This window comes from Myxocyprinus asiaticus, chromosome 5 (genome assembly GCF_019703515.2).
Source record: "Myxocyprinus asiaticus isolate MX2 ecotype Aquarium Trade chromosome 5, UBuf_Myxa_2, whole genome shotgun sequence".
Classification (NCBI taxonomy): Eukaryota; Metazoa; Chordata; class Actinopteri; order Cypriniformes; family Catostomidae; genus Myxocyprinus; species Myxocyprinus asiaticus.
In genome coordinates this window covers 47,715,919-47,741,008 of record NC_059348.1, presented here as the reverse complement: position 1 = coordinate 47,741,008, position 25,090 = coordinate 47,715,919, and the positions used below count along the sequence as shown (strand labels likewise).

The following is a 25,090-nucleotide window of genomic DNA, read 5'->3' as shown; positions in this document are numbered from 1 at the left end:
CCACTAGGACCAATACAAAGCAATGTCCGCATGCTGACCGTTCTAATGGCCCGACGAGGTCCATTCCAATTCTCTCAAAGGGGACCTCGATCAAGGGAAGAGGGCACAATGGCACTTTTGGGGTGGCCGGTGGGTTAACCAGCTGGCATCGCGGTATGCCGCACACCACCTGCGGACATTGCCGCCAATGCCTGGCCAATAGAAGCGGGCTATTAGACGGTTCAGTGTTTTCCTTTCTCCTAAGAGACCCACCATGGGATTATAATGAGCCGCCTGGAATACCATTTCCCGACGGCTCCGTGGAATCAAAAGTTGGGTTGTGTCCTCTTTAGTCTGAGTGTCCTGTGTCACTCTATACAACCGCTCATTTATAATCACAAAATAGGGGTATGAAAGGGTGATGTCAGGCTGGAGTCGTTGACCATCGATGACTCTCACTTGGTCGAAGGCATGTTTGAGGGTTTCATCTCGTGACTGCTCCAAAGGGAAATCCCCCTCAGGGAATTCCCTGAGAAGGGGAGGGGCTGCAGCCTCTCCACCTCTCTCGTCATTATGACATGGAACTGTCGAGGATGGCCCCGGCTCCGCCTTCCCTGCCAGAGCATCGCACATTGCACATCTCCCTAATTTCATACAGGACCCATCCGCACAATTTCCCTTTAATAAAACTCTAAAGTCAGGCCAATCAGTCCCCAAAATCAGCGGATGGGTGAGGCTGGAACTAACCGCGGCCTCCACTCTATGCTTTTTCCCCTGGAATTTAATCGTCAGGGTCACCACCGGATACTTGTGAATATTTCACCCTCCCCGTTTTAGTTGTGCCCAAAGCCTCAGGTTGAACCAAGCGTTGGTGGATAGTAGTTTGATTACACCCGGTGTCCACCAATGCTTGGTGAATACCCCCCCTTGACACTTACTGGTATCCGTTACGATCCGGCTCGGTCGGGGGCAGCCTACAGGAGGTCCGAGACCCACACCACTGTCCCCAACTCCATTAGAGGGCACTGATCCCGGAAGTGGTTCGGGTCCCCGCACCTCCAGCAGGCTGGCCCAGGTACTATGCCCGCACTTGCGTTGGCGGGCGCCCCCCAGAGAGGGAGAGCGGCGGGGCATTGGGGTAGGGGAGGGTGTCGCCTCCCATGCCTGGGGAGCTGGTCTCGGTGGCTGAAGTCCTCCATGTCTGCATGGGGCAGGAACGGGCCCTGGGGAGAGAGCAGAAAGAGAGGAGAGAGGGGAGGGGAATGAGACAGGGGGAGGAGAGAGAGAGTAGGAGGGCTCTTCCACCCTTGGGATCGCCGACATGTGGTCCTCCGCAAGCCGGACGGCTTCCTCCAGCGACACCGGGCAGTGGCACTGGACCCACTCCGCTGTCCCCTTTGGCAGTCGATGTATTAGTTGCTCCAGTACCACCTGGTCGATGATCCCGTCGACGCCGCGGTCCCCTGCTAGCAACCATCTTCAGCAGGCGTCACGGAGCCGTTGGGCAAAGGCAAACGGGTGGTCGGAGCTCTCCAGTCCGATTCTCCTCCGGAATCCGTCCAACCCGTTGTAGGATGGCTTTTTTCAAATCTCCACAAGCCAGGAGGCTTGTTGCCGGCAGTTGTTGAGCCGCGAGCTGGGCTTCCCTGGACAACAGCGGAATAAGTCAGGCCATCCACTGGCCGAGCGGCCAGCCCCAGATCTTGGTGGTGCGTTCAAACAAGTGGAGGAACACCTCAGGGTCGTCCGCCGGCCCCATCTTCTGTAATGCAGGCGGGGGCAACGGCGTGTGGATGTCCGGGGTCACGGCTGGGGTTGCCTCCTGGCTGAGGAGGCTCCGGATCGCCTGCCGGTCCTCTGCTTGAGCGCGTAGGAGTTCCACAAACCGGCGATCCTGATCTTGCCGGAGCTCAAGCAGGGTTTACTGGTGGTTCCGATGTAAGCCAGCGAGGGCTTGGAGGATCTCAGCCAACTGGGAGGTCTCTATGGGGCGACTTCCGTCCATCTTCAAACTAATCCCGGGTTTCGGCACCAGTGTAACACTCCTCAATGGAAGGAGGAGGCAAGAAGCAAGGTTTCCTGGTTCAGGTAGGCGTTTAATTGTGCACCGTCACTTACAGTTCCACACACACTCAACAGTTTCACAAGCAAATAGTTACTTAAAGAGTCCCACTTCATTACATCATCAGCATAACAATATATAACACCGTGGCCTTCCTTGCGCCAATCTCTCTCCCCGAGTGCTGGCAGTGTGGCTCTTTTAAGCCGCTCTCCCCGTGCTCACTGAAATTAGAGACAGATGTTAGAATTTAGCTCAGGTGTAAGCGCCCTTACCGCTTTCTCTCTCTCTGGAGAGATGCTTGACCATGCCCCCACTGCCACAGAAACCCTGTAGTCGGCATCTCCAGGTCGGCATCTCCAGACCCTACATGACGTCAACACTAAGCCTACGACAGAGGGTTCCTGCTCAATTAGTTCAGCTAATGACACCTTGTACCTAGACAAGTGTTCTGGAAAAGTACAAGCACCTAAAGAACCTGCCTCTGCAAGCCTTTGAGAAAACACACTCACTTCAGCTTATTGGAGCCTATAATACCCACCTCATTACACCTATAACCTTGTCCGTTTAGGCCCAACTGGAGGACTTGCTGCTATTCAGACCAGGCTCGGATGGACTGTGCAAGGACCTGTGAGACTGGTGAAGGGTCAGATAGGCCCACAGAACTGCTTCTTCAAATCCTACATCCCTGCTGATCTGGCATTGCGGAAAGATGTCGAGAGGCTGTGGCAAGTTGATGTTCTGCCCTACCGCTGTGAGAAACAAGTTACCAGATCTGAGGAGGATCAAAAAGCTATTCGCCTCCTGGAAGCTGCGATCACCTGAGTGGAGGTGGATGGAGTACTTCATTATGCCACTCCCTTGCTATGCAAGAAAGACTTCCCTTTCTTCCATTCCCCCAAGGATGCAGTGATGCCCAGATCCCTGCCAAGGCAGAAGTGTACAAGGCAGAGATCAAGAAGTTGGAGGACAACGGGGTGGCCGCCAAGCTGTCGGATGCAGAGAGTTCGGCCTCAGGCGAGAACTGGTACATCCCGCACCACACGAGTCCTTCACTCCTAAGGGTCCTCTTGTGGTTCCGAGAGCATGCTGTGGCCATAAACGGGGACATCTGCGGGATGTTTCACCAGGTTCTAATCCTACCTGAGGACCGGGCCCTCCTACGCTTCCTATGGCACAACATGCACAGAGACGAACCTCCTGATGTCTACAAATGGCAAGTCCTGCCATTCGGGACTACCTGCAGCCCCTGCTGTGTATCATTCGCACTTCAGTGCCATGTAGCAATGCACAGTGCCCCAGGTGGCGATGTGAGAGCCTCAGTAGAATGATGCTTCTACATAGACAACTGTCTACAGAACCTCCTCACAGCACAAGAGGCACGACAGTTACTGGACAAGCTGCAAAATATTCTAGCCTCCGGGGGATTTGATATCTGTCAGTGGTAATTACGTGCCTGAGGTTATTAAGCGCTTACCCCAGGAGGCCCGGTCCACCAAGCTGCAGCTGTAGCTCTCCCATAACAGAGCCAACCCAAGTGAGTCTACCTTAGGCCTGAGCTGGCACTGCAAGCTGGACCGCCTGGTATTCAAGCACCGACTTATCACTTACAAGACTTTGACCATGCAGAATATCTACCAGGTGCTTGTGAGCCAGTACAGCCCCCTCGGAGCCATCCTTCCCCATACTACCCAGAAAAAGTTAATAGTGCATCAGCTATTGGCCAGCCAATGAGACTGGGATGATCCGCAGCTACCAAATGAGCTTCAGCAGGCCTGGACAGCCTGGGAGGATGAGCTACAATACCTACCACAGATAACACTCCCTAGATGTTACACTCCTATCGCAATGGATCGTCCAGATACCCGCTGTGAGATTCACATCTTTAGTGATGCCTCGGAGAAGGCATACGGGGCTGTCGCCTACTTACGTTCAAAGAATCCCCAAGGAGGTTTCCATGTTGCCTTCCTACTAGCCCGCTCTAGGGTTGCCCTGTGAAAGCAGCAATCGATTCCCAGGTTGGAGCTCTGTGTAGCCATGACAGGAGCACAGCTGGCGAAACTGCTAACAGAGTAGCTCACTCTGGAAATCAGATGAGTCACCTGCTGGACAGATTCCATGATTGTCCTTCATTGGCTGCATTCCAAGTCCTGCCATTATAAGATCTTCGTAGGCACCCGAGTCACAGAGATTCAGGAGTTGACTGACCTAAAAGCCTGGCAATATGTAGACTCCACAAATAACTCTGTTGACAATCTCATCTGAGGCAGGAACCTGGAAGATTTCGCCAGTCCTAACCGATGGATACAAGGCACAGGATTCCTACTACGACCTCCAGCAGAATGGCCCTCTCCAACAGCCCTGCACCTTTCTGAAGCTGAAAACACCAGTGAGCTGAAAGTGAGCTAGTTCTGTGGAATCATTACTGAGACCCTAGCTATTTCTGATGAGAGGAAGTATGACCGATGGGAGGCCATTGTAGAGGCTGTCGCTTTAGAGCTACACGGGGGACTGCACAGGATGACTCTCCCCAGCGAGTGCCTACCGAGAAGCCAAAACAGTTGTTCTAAGGAGGGCACAAATGGACAGTTTCCCCAGAGAGTACCAGGTATTGAAGGCTGGTAAATCAGTTCACCCTACCAGCCGTTTACTCTGCCTCTCTCCTGAATTTGACCCAGACCACCAGCTCATCCGTGTCAGAGGCCGCTTAAGGCAAGTGGAAACCCTTGATCCTGCCACTGTGCATTCTGTGATACTGGACCCAAAACATCCCAGTTCTCAACTCCTAATCAAGCACTATGACACTTGACTCCACCACCCTGGACCTGTGCGAGTGTTCGCTGAGCTCCGCAGGGGAGTATGGATCCTGAGAGTCAGAGAGGCAGTTCGGAAGCATCAGAGGAACTGTCTTGAGTGCTGTAAGTGGAGATCGAAGACAGCGATGTAGAAAATGAGTGATATGCCCCTGCCACGTCTCCAAATGTACAAGCCGACATTCTATTCAACTGGAATGGAATGTTTCAGTTCTTCCTAGTTAAAGTGGGCAGTTGAACAGAAAAGTAAAGGAGTCTCCTATTTAAATGCCTAACTACTAGAGCAGTGCATGCTAATGTGGAATATTTTTATCAAGCTGAATATAAATTAATCAAGTATGATCAATGTAAATATAGCCATTTTATTCTACAATTATTTCTTATGGTCAAGCATGTATCTTACTGTGTGCATCTGTGTAGAAGCCTGTGTAGGAATGGAATGTGCTTACATATGGTAAACTGCTCTCATGACTGCTAAGAAAATATATGGTGAGGGTCCTCCACAGGTGTCTCCTGTACACTTCTTAAAATAAACAGACTGGAGTCAAAGAATAGGGTGATGGATAATGGTGACATGTATGGAATGTATTAGCCATGCCTTGGTAGATCATATATAAGCGGGAAGGAACCCAGTTGCTGGAGTTGCAGGGCCACTAGGCTTTTTTATCTCTGACAATAAAGTCTACCTTCTGGCATCAAAACCCCAAGACTTCAAGAGTGATGTTTCACAGAGGTGGTAGAAGCCACAACAATGCCTTCCTGATGGCACTAAGGAGATTCATAAGCCGCCGGGGCCAGCTGGCGGAGTTGTACTCTGATCAGGGCACTAACTTCAATGGCGGGGAGACCGAACTCAGGAAAGCCTTCGACCAGCTCAGTCATGACCTGCGTAGATTGTTAGCCAAGAGACAGGTCAGTTTCCACTTCAATCCTCCAGCAGCTCCACATTTCGGAGGGGCATGGGAAAGGAAGATTTGGTCCATCAAGGCTGCCCTTCTCACGACACTGGGAGCAGAATCTGTGACTGAGGAGGTACTCCTGACTGTGCTGACAGAGGTTGGGGCTTTTCTGAACTCAAAGCCTCTAGGCTACATATCTGCCGACTTAGATGCTGTCAACCCGAACTGTCTCCTGATGGTTTGGCCTGACGGAGCTTTGCTATAAGTAGTGTATCCTGAGTCCGAGCTCCTATCGAGATGCTGATGGAGGCACTCCCAAGTGCTAGCAGACAGGTTCTGGACTTCCTTTGTAAGGCACTACTTACGAAGCATGCAGACAAGAGTCAAATGGCAGCAACTATCCCCTGATATCGTACCCGGCACTGTAGTCATGTTAGTTGACCCTCAACTTCCCTGTCCCTTGTGGCACAATGGAAAAGTTAAGCGAGTCTTCCTGGGTACAGATGGTCATGTCTGAACAGCTGAGATAGAGATAAAGGGCAAAGTGTACACTCGGCCCATAGCACGCCTAATAGTTCTCCCTGAAATTCCCGAGGGGGAGGACAAACCCCAGGACAGTAGCCAAGAGCAGGGGGTGTCTGCTATCCAATGGGACATATTTGCACACAAATCTGGGGGTGGCAATGTTGGAAAGGTGGAGCTTAGAGCACCTGTCAATCACTGCTATGGCACAGCGAAGCAAGGCAGAGGGGAGACATGCCCCTGAAATGTGCTAAGATACCTTGTTGTAGTATGCGTCCATGATTGACTTGAGTCTGAAATCAGTCACATTCCTGAAATGCCCTCGTTGGAGAACCATCTCAGTGAAGTAACTTTACACTCCTTTGACAAGCCAGACAAAAACAAGGAGGACTATGATGATGAAGATGAGGAAGAGGATGACAAATGGGATTGAAACAATTTAGGAGGAGGAGACTTCACCAAGCCCTACATTTGCAATGAGAACTGGGAATAATCAGCAGGCTCATCAACAAAGTTCTCATAATAAATACTTAAAAATGTCCACTCCGTCAGACAAGGTCCTGAGAAAATTTGAAAACAAAATAAACCTGGATAAATTGAACTATGCAGATTCTGTAATCAATAAAGTCACTGTGATGCAAAAACAGAGGGAAGCAGACATGTTTCGAGTAAAGGACAAATCAGACAGAGCTGCAGTTGAACAGCTTTTGGACGACACACACACTCACACACAAGCATAAACACACCCATTCAAATACTCTCCTATAACCCTCATATCAACCTGACTACCTTAATATTCAACCTGTCATGTGCCTGTGCTGTGTGGCTTCTTCAATTTTAAAAAACCCCCTTTGAATTAAACCTGGTTGTTTGGATCCTATCCTGTGTTCTGACCGACATGCCGGGAGGCAAATGGATAATTGGGAGCCTCCTTAGTATACCACCTTTGCTCTTCCCCCAAACTATCAAACAGCTCTTATACCTGTAAGGCAGGACTTGCTTTCTACATCCACTGACCACTGGGTATTCCAATTTCTCCCATTCTTTTTAAAGAAGTGTCCTGTCTCTGCAAAATAGTCTCTGTTTATGATCAATGAAGCAGTTCAATGAAGATTTCAGTGGGACCCATGGACAAGAGAAGGATTTTTTTCTTAATGATTAAAATACTTTTCTTGTCTCTTTTTCCTGGATAAAAGCGTCTGCTAAATGACTAAATGTAAAAGTAAAATGACTTGCAGAGGTTAGTAATCGTGTTAAAGTCACTATGAAGCACATTGCTTGTTCTGTTCAGAAGTAATCATCCCTGTGCACTTCGAAGACTTTACCATCCACTGTGAGAGCTTTGAAAAGCTAAAAGGTGTGGGGCTCAAAAATAAGGGTCATTTGGAACTCACTTTTGAAGTTATTTGCACAACTAGCATACAAAAAAAAAAAGTCAATTCCTTAAACCATCTTGAAATGGTCTATATATATCAGTGGTGATAACAGGTTTGTCTGGCACGACAGAAACTGCTGTATGATCATGAAATAAGAAGCATATTTCTTTCGCTAATTTTATGCATTTTTTTCCTTCATTTAAAATAAAATAGATAATTTCTGTGCGCTACAACCAAGAGACTTGTATATTTCTAAGAAATGGTGACACTGTTAAAATTGCCTTAACAAAATGCAAGCTTAATAAAAATAACAAAATAATTACTAACTAATTGCCTAATTGCTCAAGGCAGAATCTATACTTGACATGACAAGCAGTGACAGCAGTGTCCTATATGTCATCTGAAACTATTTTGGTAACAATTCACAATATGGTTCTATTTGTTAATGTTAGAAAATGCATTAAGTACACTCAAAGAATAATAATTTTAAGATTTATGCATTTCAGTTTCATAATAAAATTCCATAAAATTGTACTGAGTATTCTTTAACAAAATAAAATAAAATAAAAAACAAAATATTTTTAGCTTTATTAATTTATTTTTTGTTTAAAAAAATACACAGTTCAATTAGATGGAATTTTGTCATCAAATTGAAATGCATAAATCTTAAAATTATGATTTTTTGAGTGTATCATTACCAAACAATTAACATTATATATGAATAGGCCTGTTATTTTTCAGCATTTATTAATCTTGGTTAATGTAAGTTTATAAGAATGTAATTGTAAATTGATGTTGCAACCTTAATGTAAAGTGTCACCACCAGTTTAAACAAATATTATTTATTTTATAATTGTTATACTTTTTGTTTTTTGTCTCAGTATTGACACTTGAGAGACTATCTTAAATATTAAAAGTGTAATTTATTATAACATAAAAATTATATTATACTGTATATAACTTTTGTATTATGTAAATATTTTAATTTTAACCTAAACTCTTGATGCTGGGAAGAAAGAAAAAGGTTAATGTCCATGTTAGTTAACTATCCCCCAGCATTTTGAAATCCATGAAGAAATAATGCAAGCTGGTGTCTCAGATGGAGGTGACTGCTAGCTGTATTCATTTTGCATAATGTGCCACATCTGTAGGCTATAACCAAATGACAGTTGACGATGTGTTGCACATATCTATGTCAGTGTGTTTTATAGTGAATTTACGGTTTTTACTTCAGATTATATCACACTCAACAGTATGTCCAGTGTGGTGAGAGTCCCACAGATAAACTATAATTCATTTTCTGCTGTTACTGTCTGAGCAGAGCAGACAGTACATTGTTTATTATGCTTATATATTATGACATATTTTGAACCAAATATAGATGAGTGCAATGAACGTTAGTTTCTTAAAGAGGTCATTGAGGATCTTCTGAGAACTTTCACAGTGGCTCGCATTTTACACGAGTAAAAGAAAAAACTTTTACATATATTTGTCTCATAAGGTATGTCTTGTGTTACTGAATTCAAGTCAAACAATTAATTTATATCGATCCTTCACAATGCTGTTTGCTTTCTGTATTCAAAGGTGGTGGTAATGGTTCTAGGCATGTAACACTAAAGTGATGGGTTTTATTTATTGATTGATTTATTTATTTATTTATTTTTTATGTGGGTACACTCTTTTTTTGTATGACTGACTCTAACCAAAGTGACTTCCTTATCATGAAAGAACATCCCAATTTTAGAAACTGGATCACAAATACAGAAATGAACTGTAAATAAATAAAATAGCAACACTGCATTTCAGCAATTTACAAATAGGCCTATTTATATGATTTTTGAGTTTTGAGTTTTATTATATTACAATAATCCATATTAGGATTATTACACATTTGTTTTTTATATTTATTGTGTCTAACTGTGAGCATGACCTTTAACTCAGTTTTTTGATGGTAGATCTTGTTCTTTGCAAAATTTCTTAATTCAGCTTCTTTAATATTCACTTTTGATTTTCACTTTTTCATCACAAACTGATTCTCAGTTTTTGCGTGTTGTGTGGAGAACACACAAAGTTTATTAAGCAAGTTTATTTTTAACAAAATAACACAAGATTTATAATAGATTAGTTTTATAAATTCTTATTAGTAGTAGTATTATCATCATCATGATCATCATCATCATTATTATTATTGCTATTATCTCTATTTTATTATTATTATTATTATTATTATCATCATCATCATCATCATCATCATCATCGAATTGTACTTTTATTATAAAGTGTCGCCAGTCGTCAGTTCAATGCAGTTCAAAGCAGCATTTTAAAAACTACGGTGCTGTATTTCGACGCATGCAACGAGGCTTATATTAAAGAGGGCGTGAGCATTTGTAACGATGCTTCTGATTGGCTGATGAACGCTGCTACTTATACGTATGGTTATACAATTGTGATTGCTTGTTAAAGTTTCCAAGAAGCTCAACAACCCATTTTTTGTATTTGTTAGACTATCCAGACTATTTTTTTGTTTGTTTTTTTTTTTTTGTGGTGAGTTGTCTCCCTCTAGTGGAATGCTAGTTTGCTCAATCCAACTTAATCCAAGTGATTTCAATGCATGTAATTAATAAAGTTATCTAATATAAGGTTATGTATCTAATGCACAACAATAGAGCATGCAGCATTTGCTGGCAATACAATTTTACCTATGCAAGCTCCATAACATCACTCAATTAAGTTTAAGTGGAAAACTTTCCCTTATATATGTTCATTTTCATATTTATTTATATATATGCCTTGTGAAATAAAATGCTAAACAGTCTATGAAAATTCTTATATGACCATTTAACAATGGATTAAAATAAGTCTTATTATTATAGAAGAAGAGCAACTAATTACAAGCAATTGCTCATTTCACATTTTATTTCTATGAGCTGTTTGTACAGCGAGTCTTGTAGTCCTACATTTTCAAACTAGATTTAACAAGAAAGGTCTCAAAGGTCTCATACTGCTCAGAAGTAATATGGTCACGAACATTTCAGTATACTCTATAAATGGAAAATTTCCATATTATTATGTTTTATATCCTCCAGCCCTTGACCCGTCCCTTCCCCACAGCCCAGTAGGTGAAGATGGTCACATCTGGCTTCATTAGGGATTTTTGATCAAATACAATTAGATCCCCGAATTTATGCTGAGGGTAGAAACACAGGGACATAATATTTATAAACATTAATATTAAGATCTCTGTTAGCCTATACTCTAAATAAACTCACAACTTATTGTTGTGTAGTCCTTAATGTGTGCACGTTTATTTGATTGTTTTATCACACAGAACTGTTTCTGTATTTGTGTTGTTGTCTGACTAATGCCTTACAAACTGTTTGTTGGAAACATTTGCCTCACACTGAACAGGAAGGGCCATTTGAAGAGCAAAAGCAGTTAAAAACACTTTTACACAGAATGTGCTCATTATCATACCAGCGCTTGTCTCTGGCTGAATCCAAGATCCATGAGGCACAAAATGCCCATGTACATAATAAAAGTAAGAACATTTATTTAAAAAAGACTATAAATATTATTTTTAATTCAATCATATGCTGTGACGTTATATTAAAATACATAACCATTTAGTGAATTTACAGAATACTATTTTTCTTATCGTGCGTAAAATCACTAATTATTTATAAGTCACAGAAATGTGTAAAGACATATCAATATATCTAAAATGTTACCTGTAAGATGTCAGAAGGTGCAAATACAGGCAGAGAACACTAATGGTAAATCACACTCATAAGTTTCTCCACTCTTATGCCATTTTCCACTTTACTGTAGTATACTCTACTGTTGCAGTCACTTACATTGCATTTTTCACATTCTGTACATTTTATTGTACATTTATATGTTGTGAGGTGTTGTTTTTGTGTTCTATATAGCACCACATTGTGTATTTGGGAGTGACGAGAGCAATTCCCAAAGATTCTTCCTAAATTGTATTTCTTCGTGAATGCAGTCATCTGCATTATTGTCTTATTTTTCTCTTCATTGTTTTTTTTTTTTTTTTTTTTGCTAGAAATTATACAGTGCTTAATTTCGTGATTTAATCCTCTCCCTGGTGACAGATCAACTGAATGTAAGAACATTTTCCTCCATATGAGGATCAAGCTCTGCTGGAATCTGATGTACATTGACTGCAGAACAAGACCTGACACATTTGACTCATACTGCATGTCCTTCTGAAAATTACATGTTACTGTGTCCGTTCAACATTTTGTTTTTTAATAGCAGTCTGTTCAAAATAATAAACAAAGCACTGCACTCTTTTCCAACAGTTCAAAAATGATGACAGACCACAGGTGAGATGCATGCTTATAGTTTAATATTTATATGATTACATTTAATATTTAAATATTTAAATTAATGTACAATTTCAGTGTTTCTGTGAGGATGAAAAAGGCACAGAGAAATAAAAACTGCATCATGCATAGCATTGTCCTGACTTGCAGTCTTCAAGATGGGAAGAGAGAGATCGTTTGGAACCCTTCTTCTTCTTCTCCATCGGATACTTGAGAGTTGGCAACTTTAATTTGCATAATGAAGCAGCTTGGGCACCGATCTGTGGAGAACAACGATACAGTGTTTGTATACAGTATGTGTATATGCCTTTATGTGTTTTAGTTTTATATATATATATATATTTGTGGCAACTGACCAGCTACATATCATCATTACATGAAATAAATGCATGTCAGCTGTGACTACACATTCAGTATCATACCTGTTCAAAGTGTTTTTCTCCATAGTGAATATAAGTGGCTAGATGCTCACAGTTGTTCATCAGCGGATCCCAATACCCACAATTTTTGTGTAATTTCCCTATGACTTGTATCATTTCTTCTTTACTTCTAACTTTCAAGTCTTGGTCCAGGTAGTTGGACTTCCTGGGCTCACCAGAGACATCACTCATTTTATCAAATATACAGTCAGATCCCTTAGGAGAGACATAACCTAGCAGAGAATATACAATATGATTAAGCACAGTTTATTCTGTGAGTAAAACCATGTCCAATGAAATAAACAGGATGACATTTTGGCACATACCTTTACTTATGTATTTATTTATTTTACATCGACTGTATTATTCCTAATGTAGGTTACAATGGGGATAAAGGCTCCCCAGGGTAAAAGTCTCATTTGATTTTATTTTCTCCCAAAACACTAAACAGCAACAAAAACTACAACAGGACTTTCCTAAACACACTGTAAAAGTTTCCTGATCCATGAGATCATTGTGTGTAATGTCTAAAGGATGATTCTGAGGCAATTTGATCTAATATTATCTCACACTTGGGGTAAAAGGCCCCTATGGGGTTTAAAGTGATATTGTGTAGATACTGAGGCAATAGTTATAGGGATCAATTTGTCATCGAATGCAAATAAGTTTGAGACAGCAAGATACTTTTTTGAGTGACAAAATAAGATGATGCTTACTCAAAATAACTAATTCAGAAAAAAGTCAACCATTTCCTGTTAATTTCAAACACATTTGGCATTTTATTACAGCTCACAAACTAACCTCTATTATGACTGAATGAGTCAATGTGAGCCCACTTTGAACATTTTTCATATCAAATCTATTCCCCCCACTTAAGAAAAACAGTGTGTTTAATAAGAGCCTTTAGTCCCTGCAACAGGGGTGCTTTTTACCCCAAATACTATCCTTACTCTTATTATACAGTTATTGAAAAATGTTTGATTTAATGACCTTAAACAACACTGAAAATGATAGATTTGTATTTTGTCTGAAAAGGTTGTTTTTTTCTACATAAATTTGCATCATTTTTTTTTAAATAAAAAAAAAATAGATCAAATTGCCTCAAAATCAAATTAGACACCACACGCAAAGATCTCATGGAACAGGAAAATGTTCCAGTGTAGTGACAAACAGGTGTTTGTGAAATTGCTGTGGTAGTTTTTGTTGCTATTTAGTGTTTTGGGAGAAAGATAAATAAAAGTAGCCTTTTACTCCATTGTGCCCTATAGTTCTCACTTTAATGAGTGCCAGATTCAGATAAATTGCCACAAGTGTTTAGCTAAATTGCTGGACTGTCAAAAGCACTACCTGCCCCGTATGAGGATCGAACTCACGACCTTCAGATTATGAGACTGACGCGCTACCTACTGCGCTAACGAGGCTGATGTCGGAGAGGGCGGGAGCATTTTTAATGATGGTTCTGATTGGCTGATGAACACTACCAATTATAATCTGGCTATTGTTATTGGTTGTTAATGTTTCCGACCTTCCAAACCTTTTTTTGTTGTTGTTGCAGACATGCATATATTTGTTAGAGGTTTCGAGGTCTGTTTTTTGTTGTTGTTGTTGTGGTGAGTTGTCTCCCTCTGGTTGACTGCCAGTTTGCTCAATCAAACTCAAGCCAAGTCATTTCAATGTATGTAATCAATAAATTTATCTAATATAAGATAATGTATCAAATTCTATAATAATATATCAAATAAGAAAGGTAAGACAATCACTGGTCCACAAACATTTTTTTTTCTGGAGATATATATTTTTTTTAAAAGAAGCTAAAAGCACAAATTCCAGCAATGTTAGTGATTCAAGTTTATTCAAGTTTACAACTGTGCAGAATTAGCTGCAAAATAAAGAGTACTTTGGTGAGGGTTGTTTTGTATTACACATGAGTGGAGACGAGGCGTCGACGCTCCGTTCAACGCCAGCGTCAAGCGCCGCATTGCCCTCCACATGACAAGAGTTGCAGAAAGCGTCACAGAGGGGCGATTTTACGAGTTTGCCACGTAAAAAAGCGGGAGATGTGCACATTAAACATTAAAAACATGTATTTGGAAGAAAGAAAAAGCTTACAGTTGTTTTGATAGCAGAAAGTAATAAAATGACTCGTTTATGTTTAGGTCTAAGCGTTTTCTAAGTGAATTTAAATTAGTTCAATAACTTGGGTTTCTGATATTAGTAAACGATAAGGTCATATTTAATTAAAAGAAATTATGAGACATTCAATGTCTCTTCACAAATTTGGACAGTTTTTAAATATTTCTTGTTGCTTAGTACTCTCAAAGACATTATTGGTGAAGCAAAAACGTGTGTGTGAAAAACACTTTGGTGTAATGTGACGTCACTTCATAGACTTCAAAGTATTCTGCAGCGCTGCGCGAGTCATGTGACCCTTAATGTGTATAAATATCAGTCACTTTTGCACATTAATCATTGCTCTTCACAATCACAAAAGTGAGCGATTAATGGTTTCAAAACGGCGAATTGCTTTTTTTTTTTTTTTTTTGCATATATTGATTTATTTTGTGGAATTTTATAATTTTCCACGGCACACCTGACATTCTTTCACGCACAGTGGTTGGGAAACACTGTCTTAAGGCACCTTACCTCCGTATAGTGCCTGAAAAGCGTTCCGGGTTCAGTTCAAGTTAAGCTTAATCGACAGTATTTTTGTTGATTTTAAAATAGTTTTGAGAAATTCGCTGTGAAATCAATAGGCAGTCTCCGCAATCTGCGCATGCGACGTGATAGGTCTAAATTTACAAGACACGTAGCTACTACAGTATAACGTTAAATTATGCTACATGCTCTATTGTTGTGCATTTGATACATTATCTTATATTAGATAACTTTATTAACTACATACATTGAAATGACTTGGCTTGAGTTTCACCACAACTCACCACAAAATAATACAATAAATAAAGGGTTGTAAACTTTTCGGAAACATTAAAAACCAATGACAACAGCCGAATTATAATTAGCAGTGTTCATTAGCCAATCAGAACCAATCTTACAAATGCTCCCGCCCTCTCCGACATCAGCCTCGTTAGCGCAGTAGGTAGCGCGTCAGTCTCATAATCTGAAGGTCGTGAGTTCGATCCTCACACGGGGCAGGTAGCACTTTTGACAGTCCAGCAATTTAGTTAAACTCTTGTGGCAACTTATCTGAATCTGGCACTCATTAAAGTGAGAACTATAGGGCACAACGGAGTAAAAGGCTTCTCTGATTTATCTTTCTCCCAAAACACTAAAATTTCACAAACACCTGTTTGTCCCTACACTGGAACATTTTCCTGTTCCATGAGATCTTTGCGTGTGGTGTCTAATTTGATTTTGAGGCAATTTGATCTATTTTTTTTTTTATTTTAAAAAAAATGATGCAAATTTATGTAGAAAAAACAACCTTTTCAGACAAAATACAAATCTATCATTTTCAGTGTTGTTTAAGGTTATTAAATCAAACATTTTTCAATAACTGTCCAATAAGAGTAAGGAGAGTATTTGGGGTAAAAAGCACCCCTGTTGCAGGGACTAAAGGCTCTTATTAAACACACTGTTTTTCTTAAGTTTTCTTTCTGGTTTTCTTTGATATGAAAAATGTTCAAAGTGGGCTCACATTGACTCATCCAATCATAATAGAGGTTAGTTTGTGAGCTGTAATAAAATGCCAAATGTGTTTGAAATTAACAGGAAATGGTTGACTTTTTTCTGAATTAGTTATTTTGAGTAAGCATCATCTTATTTTGTCACTCAAAAAAGTATCTTGCTGTCTCAAACTTATTTGCATTCGATGACAAATTGATCCCTATAACTATTGCCTCAGTATCTACACAATATCACTTTAAACCCCATAGGGGCCTTTTACCCCAAGTGTGAGATAATATTAGATCAAATTGCCTCAGAATCATCCTTTAGACATTACACACAATGATCTCATGGATCAGGAAACTTTTACAGTGTGTTTAGGAAAGTCCTGTTGTAGTTTTTGTTGCTGTTTAGTGTTTTGGGAGAAAATAAAATCAAATGAGACTTTTACCCTGGGGAGCCTTTATCCCCATTGTAACCTACATTAGGAATAATACAGTCGATGTAAAATAAATAAATACATAAGTAAAGGTATGTGCCAAAATGTCATCCTGTTTATTTAAATGGACATGGTTTTACTCATAGAATAAACTGTGCTTAATCATATTGTATATTCTCTGCTAGGTTATGTCTCTCCTAAGGGATCTGACTGTATATTTGATAAAATGAGTGATGTCTCTGGTGAGCCCAGGAAGTCCAACTACCTGGACCAAGACCTGAAAGTTAGAAGTAAAGAAGAAATTATACAAGTCATAGGGAAAATACACAAAAATTGTGGGTATTGGGGTCCGCTGATGAACAACTGTGAGCATCTAGCCACTTATATTCACTATGGAGAAAAACACTTTGAACAGGTATGATACTGAATGTGTAGTCACAGCTGACATGCATTTATTTCATGTAATGATGATTTGTAGCTGGTCAGTTGCCACAAATATATATATATATATATATAAAAACTAAAATACATAAAGGCATATACACATACTGTATACAAACACTGTATCGTTGTTCTCCACAGACCGGTGCCCAAGCTGCTTCATTATGCAAATTAAAGTTGCCAACTCTCATGTATCCGATGGAGAAGAAGAAGAAGGGTTCCAAACGATCTCTCTCTTCCCATCTTGAAGACTGCAAGTCAGGACAATGCTAAGCATGATGCAGTTTTTATTTCTCTGTGCCTTTTTCATCCTCACAGAAACACTGAAATTGTACATTAATTTAAATATTTAAATATTAAATGTAATCATATAAATATTAAACTACAAGCATGCATCTCACCTGTAGTCTGTCATCATTTTTGAACTGTTGGAAAAGAGTGCAGTGCTTTGTTTATTATTTTGAACACACTGCTATTAAAAAACAAAATGTTGAACGGACACAGTAACATGTAATTTTCAGAAGGACATGCAGTATGAGTCAAATGTGTCCGGTCTTGTTCTGCAGTCAATGTACATCAGATTCCAGCAGAGCTTGATCCTCATATGGAGGAAAATGTTCTTACATTCAGTTGATCTGTCACCAGGGAGAGGATTAAATCACTAAATTAAGCACTGTATAATTCTAGCAAAAAAAAAAAAACAATGAAGAGAAAAATAAGACAATAATGCAGATAACTGCATTCACGAAGAAATACAATTTAGGAAGAGTCTTTGGGAATTGCTCTCGTCACTCCCAAATACACAATGTGGTGCTATATAGAACACAAAAACAACACCTCACAACATATAAATGTACAATAAAATGTACAGAATGTGAAAAATGCAGTGTAAGTGACTGCAACAGTAGAGTACACTACAGTAAAGTGGAAAATGGCATAAGAGTGTAGAGACTTGTGAGTGTGATTTACCATTAGTGTTCTCTGCCTGTATTTGTAACCCTCTGACATCTTACAGGTAACATTTTAGATATATTGATATGTCTTTACACATTTCTGTTGCAGGGACTAAAGGCTCTTATTAAACACTTTGTTTTTCTTAAGTGGGGGGAATAGATATGATATGAAAAATTTTCAAAGTGGGCTCACATTGACTCATCCAATCATAATAAAGATTAATTTGTGAGTTGTAATAAAATGGGTGTGGGTGTGTTTGTTTGGCTGTTGTGTTCAAATTCATTCAAGTCATTTAGTTCATTTTGTTCATTTGAGCAGAATTAAATAAAAATGTTACATTTTCAATAGCCAAATCCCCCCACCGTCTACTTACGCATACTTTGATTATAGTCTCAATAAGGCAAAAATGTATAGTGCAGCCAAGGACGAATTATGAGAAACAAATGATTCACCTCTGTTCACCTCTGGATTGTCATTCATTCTTTTGTCACATGACAGCCATATATGCATAACGTATATGGCTGTCCAAATGAACGAACGACTCGGACCAGAAGACTCGAGTGGTGAACTAATCGCTTCTGTTTCTGTGTGTGCAATGCATAGCGTATACGGCTGTCACATGACAAAAGAACGAAAGACTCGCACCAAAAGAGCTGAAAGGTGAACTAATCATTTTTGTTTCCTGTACAGCACCTATGCGGTTTTCACGTAAAACAAACGAACGGAGGTTACGCAATGCACATGCACGGTCAACACAAAATGAACGAATCACTCTCTGAGACTACTCGTTCTTCTGAAATGAACGAATCGTTCGTGAACGACCCATCACTAGTTCAAATATCAACAGTCTTTCTCAGGAATCGCTTAGTAATTGCTTGTTTTTATTATATTTTATATATATATATATATATATATATATATATATATATATATATATATAATACATACAGCTTATAATGTATATCTTAATTACCCTTTTTATTGAATTGTATCTGTGTATATAAGGTTCCACCTCTATTTGTTTACCCTGAAGTACACAGATTTAATTAGAGGAACACAGTGTACATTATAAAATTCTAAAATCCGGCATTGGGGGTAAAATGTACGACAATATCAAATCTATGTATCCGGACAACAGGTGCAAAGTTAAAATTGGCAATAAAAGAACAGAATTCTTCACTCATGGGTGTGGAGTGAGACAGGGCTGCCGTTTGTGTCCAACTCTGTTCAACTTTTACATTAATGAGATAGCAGTGCTACTGGAACAATCTGCAACATCTCTAAATAATTCTGAAGTTAAATTTCTTCTCTGTGCAGATGACCAGGTGCTGCTGTCAGCTACTGCTCAAGGGCTACAGCAGCACCTGGACCTGCTGGAGAACTACTGTCAGAACTGGGCCCTGTCAGTCAATAAAAAAAATAAAAAAATTATGATCTTCCAGAAAAAAGACAGATTACAGGAAACCATATATACACATTCACTCTGGGAAACACTGCAATAGAACTCACCCTACACTTATGACTACCTCGGTCTAAACATCGGTGCTTCAGGGGGTTTTGGTCTGGCAGTGAATGCACTAAAAGAGAAAGCTGGAAGAGTATTCTATACTATTAGGGCAAATGTACAAAATAGACATTCCTGTAACAATTTGGTGTAAAATCTTTGATAGTATTATTATGCCTATTGCTCTGAATGGATGTGAGGTTTGGATGTGTGGCAGATTACTCTAGATGGGACACACACCTATAGAATCCTTGCATGCAGAATTCTGTCGAAACATTCTAAGAGTTCAGAGAAAAACACCTACTAATACATGCCGGGTCGAACTAGGCAGATACCCCCTAATTATACATATTGAAAAATGATCCCTCAAATTCTGGACACACCTAAATTCAAGTTCCCCTAACACACTGCAACATGAAGCCCTTAAAACCCAAGTGTTGAAGCCTAAAACCAGTCCCCTTTGTCAGTTGGCTCTGAAACTCACAAACCCACTAACAACTAACAAACACCAGTTTATGACCAGCACTCCTGAACAAACCAAATCAGAACAAACCAAATCATAAAAGAAAGCAAAAATTCATATTTGGACCATTAGGAAAATGAAAGTAAAAACTAAAGCAAATTGGAATGTTATCAGACCCTAAACAGAAAGTATAATCTGCCAGAATATCTCTACACTGTAAGAGATACAAAACAGAGACAGATCCTCACTAAATACAGGCTCAGTGATCACAGTCTGTCCATAGAAAAAGGGAGACACAGACAAACATGGCTTCCAAAGGAAGAATGAGTCTGTGCTCACTGTGATACTGGTGAGGTTGAGACAGAGACACACTTTCTCCTTCACTGTGATACGTTTACAGAGGTGAGAGAGAAATACTTTGACAAACTGTCAAATCTCATGCCACAGTTTTCCAGTTCAGCAGAAACAGATCAAATGCAGGTGTTACTGGGGGAGGACAATCATGCATCAGTTGCAGCAAAATTCATTTTTGAAGTGCACATACTCAGAAACCAATCACTGCCTTAGTGTACTTCATTCACAGAATTATTATTATTTTTTTACGTTCATAATGTCTTGTTAAATGCTTATTTTATTTCATATTGTATAGTGTATATTGTTATTATAGTTTTATTTTATTCATTACCTGGCACCTTATTTTAATTATATTTGTATTGTTATTTGTTACTGTTTTATTATTATTATTATTATTATTATTATTATTATTATTATTATTATTATTATTATTATTATTATTTTGTCTTGTCATTGTCTGTTTTGTGTATTAATGCTTTGGCAATATTGTATGTAAACACAATCATGCTATTAAAGCACTTTAAATGGTCTTTGGGTTCACTTGTAAAGGTGACTGTGTCTGAAACGTTCCTCTGTAAATCAAAAGGCGATGTTAGGCAGAATGACAGCCTCAGTCACCATTCACTTTTGTTGTATTGAAGAAAAAAGATGCAGGGAAAGCGAACAATGACACAAACAAACATATTTATTTATTTTGTGGAATTTTATAATTTTCCACGGCACACCTGACATTCTTTCACGCACAGTGGTTGGGAAACACTGTCTTAAGGCACCTTACCTCCGTATAGTGCCTGAAAAGCGTTCCGGGTTCAGTTCAAGTTAAGCTTAATCGACAGTATTTTTGTTGATTTTAAAATAGTTTTGAAAAATTCGCTATGAAATCAATAGGCAGTCTCCGCAATCTGCGCATGCGACGTGATAGGTCTAAATTTACAAGACACGTAGCTACTACAGTATAACGTTAAATTATGCTACATGCTCTATTGTTGTGCATTTGATACATTATCTTATATTAGATAACTTTATTAACTACATACATTGAAATGACTTGGCTTGAGTTTCACCACAACTCACCACAAAATAATACAATAAATAAAGGGTTGTAAACTTTTCGGAAACATTAACAACCAATGACAAAAGCCGGATTATAATTAGCAGTGTTCAATAGCCAATCAGAACCAATCTTACAAATGCTCCCGCCCTCTCCAGCATCAGCCTCGTTAGCGCAGTAGGTAGCGCGTCAGTCTCATAATCTGAAGGTCGTGAGTTCGATCCTCACACGGGGCAGGTAGCACTTTTGACAGTCCAGCAATTTAGCTAAACACTTGTGGCAATTTATCTGAATCTGGCCCTCATTAAAGTGCCAACTATAGGGTACATCTTTCTCCCAAAACACTAAATAGCAACAAAAACTACCGCAGCAATTTCACAAACACCTGTTTGTCACTACACTGGAACATTTTCCTGTTCCTTGAGATCTTTGCGTGTGGTATGATAATGAGCACATTCTGTGTAAAAGTGTTTTTAACTGCTTTTGCTCTTCAAATGGCCCTTCCTGTTCAGTGTGAGGCAAATGTTTCCAACAAACAGTTTGTAAGGCATTAGTCAGACAACAACACAAATACAGAAACAGTTCTGTGTGATAAAACAATCAAATAAACGTGCACACATTAAGGCCTACTCAACAATAAGTTGTGAGTTTATTTAGAGTATAGGCTAACAGAGATCTTAATATTAATGTTTATAAATATGATGTCCCCGTGTTTCTACCCTCAGCATAAATTCGGGGAATTGTCTAATTGTATTTGATCAAAAATCCCTAATGAAGCCAGATGTGACCATCTTCACCTACTGGGCTGTGGGGAAGGGATGGGTGAAGGGCTGGAGGATATAAAACATAATAATAAGGAAAGTTTCCATTTATAGAGTATACTGAAATGTTCGTGACCATATAACTTCTGAGCAGTATAAATTATTCTGAGGCCTTTCTTGTTAAATCTAGTTTGAAAATGTAGGACTACAAGACTCGCTGTACATAGAGCTCATAGAAATAAAATGTGAAATGAGCAATTGCTTGTAATTAGTTGCTCTTCTTCTCTAATAATACGATTTATTTTAATCCATTGTTAAATGGTCATATAAGAATTTTCATAGACTGTTTAGCATTTTATTTCACAAGGCATATATATATATATATATATATATATAAATATAAAATAAAACATATTCAAATTTATAAATATATATATATATATATATATAAATGAAAATATATTAGGGCAACTTTTCCTCTTAAATTTAATTGAGTGTTATGGAGCTTGCATATGTAATATTGTTTTGCCAGCAAATGCTGCATGTTCTACTGTTGTGCATTTGATACATTATCTTATATTAGATAACTTTATTAATTACTTGCATTGAAATCACTTGGCTTGAGTTGGATTGAGCAAACTGGCAGTCTACCAGAGGGAGACAACTCACCACAACAACAACAACAAAAAAAGGTTTTGAAGGTCGGAAACATTAACAACCAATAACAATAACCAGATTATAATTGGTAGTGTTCATCAGCCAATCAGAACCATCATTAAAAATGCTCCCGCCCTCTCCGTCATCAGCCTCGTTAGCGCAGTAGGTAGCGCGTCAGTCTCATAATCTGAAGGTCGTGAGTTCGATCCTCACACGGGGCAGGTAGCACTTTTGACAGTCCAGCAATTTAGCTAAACACTTGTGGCAATTTATCTGAATCTGGCCCTCATTAAAGTGCGAACTATAGGGTACATCTTTCTCCCAAAACACTAAATAGCAACAAAAACTACCGCAGCAATTTCACAAACACCTGTTTGTCCTTACACTGGAACATTTTCCTGTTCCATGAGATCTTTGCGTGTGGTGTCTAAATTGATTTTGAGGCAATTTGATCTATTTTTTTTTCTTTAAAAAAAAATGATGCAAATTTATGTAGAAAAAAACAAAATACAAATCTATCATTTTCAGTGTTGTTTAAGGTCATTAAATCAAACATTTTTCAATAACTGTCCAATAAGAGTAAGGAGAGTATTTGGGGTAAAAAGCACCCCTGTTGCAGGGACTAAAGGCTCTTATTAAACACACTGTTTTTCTTAAGTGAGGGGAATAGATTTGATATGAAAAATGTTCAAAGTGGGCTCACATTGACTCATCCAATCATAATAGAGATTAGTTTGTGAGCTGTAATAAAATGCCAAATGTGTTTGAAATTAACAGGAAATGGTTGACTTTTTTCTGAATTAGTTATTTTGAGTAAGCATCATCTTATTTTGTCACTCAAAAAAGTATCTTGCTGTCTCAAACTTATTTGCATTCGATGACAAATTGATCCCTATAACTATTGCCTCAGTATCTACACAATATCAATTTAAACCCCATAGGGGCCTTTTACCCCAAGTGTGGGATAATATTAGATCAAATTGCCTCAAAATCATCCTTTAGACATTACACACAACGATCTCATGGATCAGGAAACTTTTACAGTGTGTTTAGGAAAGTCCTGTTGTAGTTTTTGTTGCTGTTTAGTGTTTTGGGAGAAAATAAAATCAAATGAGACTTTTACCCTGGGGAGCCTTTATCCCCATTGTAACCTAAATTAGGAATAATACAGTCGATGTAAAATAAATAAATACATAAGTAAAGGTATGTGCCAAAATGTCATCCTGTTTATTTAAATGGACATGGTTTTACTCACAGAATAAACTGTGCTTAATCATATTGCATATTCTCTGCTAGGTTATGTCTCTCCTAAGGGATCTGACTGTATATTTGATAAAATGAGTGATGTCTCTGGTGAGCCCAGGAAGTCCAACTACCTGGACCAAGGCCTGAAAGTTAGAAGTAAAGAAGAAATGATACAAGTCATAAGGGAATTACACAAAAATTGTGGGTATTGGGATCCGCTGATGAACAACTGTGAGCATCTAGCCACTTATATTCGCTATGGAGAAAAACACTTTGAACAGGTATGATACTGAATGTGTAGTCACAGCTGACGTGCATTTATTTCATGTAATGATGATTTGTAGCTGGTCAGTTGCCACAAATATATATATATATATAAAAAAACTAAAATACATAAAGGCATATACACATACTGTATACAAACACTGTATCGTTGTTCCCCACAGATCGGTGCCCAAGCTGCTTCATTATGCAAATTAAAGTTGCCAACTCTCAAGTATCCGATGGAGAAGAAGAAGAAGGGTTCCAAACGATCTCTCTCTTCCCATCTTGAAGACTGCAAGTCAGGACAGTGCTAAGCATGATGCAGTTTTTATTTCTCTGTGCCTTTTTCATCCTCACAGAAACACTGAAATTGTACATTAATTTAAATATTTAAATATTAAATGTAATCATATAAATATTAAACTATAAGCATGCATCTCACCTGTGGTCTGTCATCATTTCTGAACTGTTGGAAAAGAGTGCAGTGCTTTGTTTATTATTTTGAACACACTGCTATTAAAAAAAAAAATGTTGAACGGACGCAGTAACGTAATTTTCAGAAGGACATGCAGTATGAGTCAAATGTGTCCGGTCTTGTTCTGCAGTCAGTGTACATCAGATTCCAGCAGAGCTTGATCCTCATATGGAGGAAAATGTTCTTACATTCAGTTGATCTGTCACCAGGGAGAGGATTAAATCACGAAATTAAGCACTGTATAATTTCTAGCAAAAACAAAAAAAAAAAAAAAACAATGAAGAGAAAAATAAGACAATAATGCAGATGACTGCATTCACGAAGAAATACAATTTAGGAAGAGTCTTTGGGATTTGCTCTCGTCACTCCCAAATACACAATGTGGTGCTATATAGAACACAAAAACAACACCTCACAACATATAAATGTACAATAAAATGTA

The 25,090-nt window shown here is 39.0% G+C and overlaps 4 non-coding genes and 1 pseudogene across 4 annotated transcripts; 4 read left to right on the top strand and 1 right to left on the bottom strand.

The window, feature by feature from the left end:
- LOC127441218 (alpha-2-macroglobulin-like protein 1) overlaps positions 1-25,090 on the top strand; it is a 104,008-nt pseudogene that overhangs the window by 64,696 nt on the left and 14,222 nt on the right.
- Positions 13,765-13,837, bottom strand: trnam-cau (transfer RNA methionine (anticodon CAU)). The gene has a single exon. It is a non-coding gene; the product is annotated as a tRNA-Met (tRNA).
- trnam-cau (transfer RNA methionine (anticodon CAU)) lies at positions 15,496-15,568 on the top strand. Its single transcript has one exon. It is a non-coding gene; the product is annotated as a tRNA-Met (tRNA).
- Positions 21,410-21,482, top strand: trnam-cau (transfer RNA methionine (anticodon CAU)). The gene has a single exon. It is a non-coding gene; the product is annotated as a tRNA-Met (tRNA).
- Positions 22,813-22,885, top strand: trnam-cau (transfer RNA methionine (anticodon CAU)). The gene has a single exon. It is a non-coding gene; the product is annotated as a tRNA-Met (tRNA).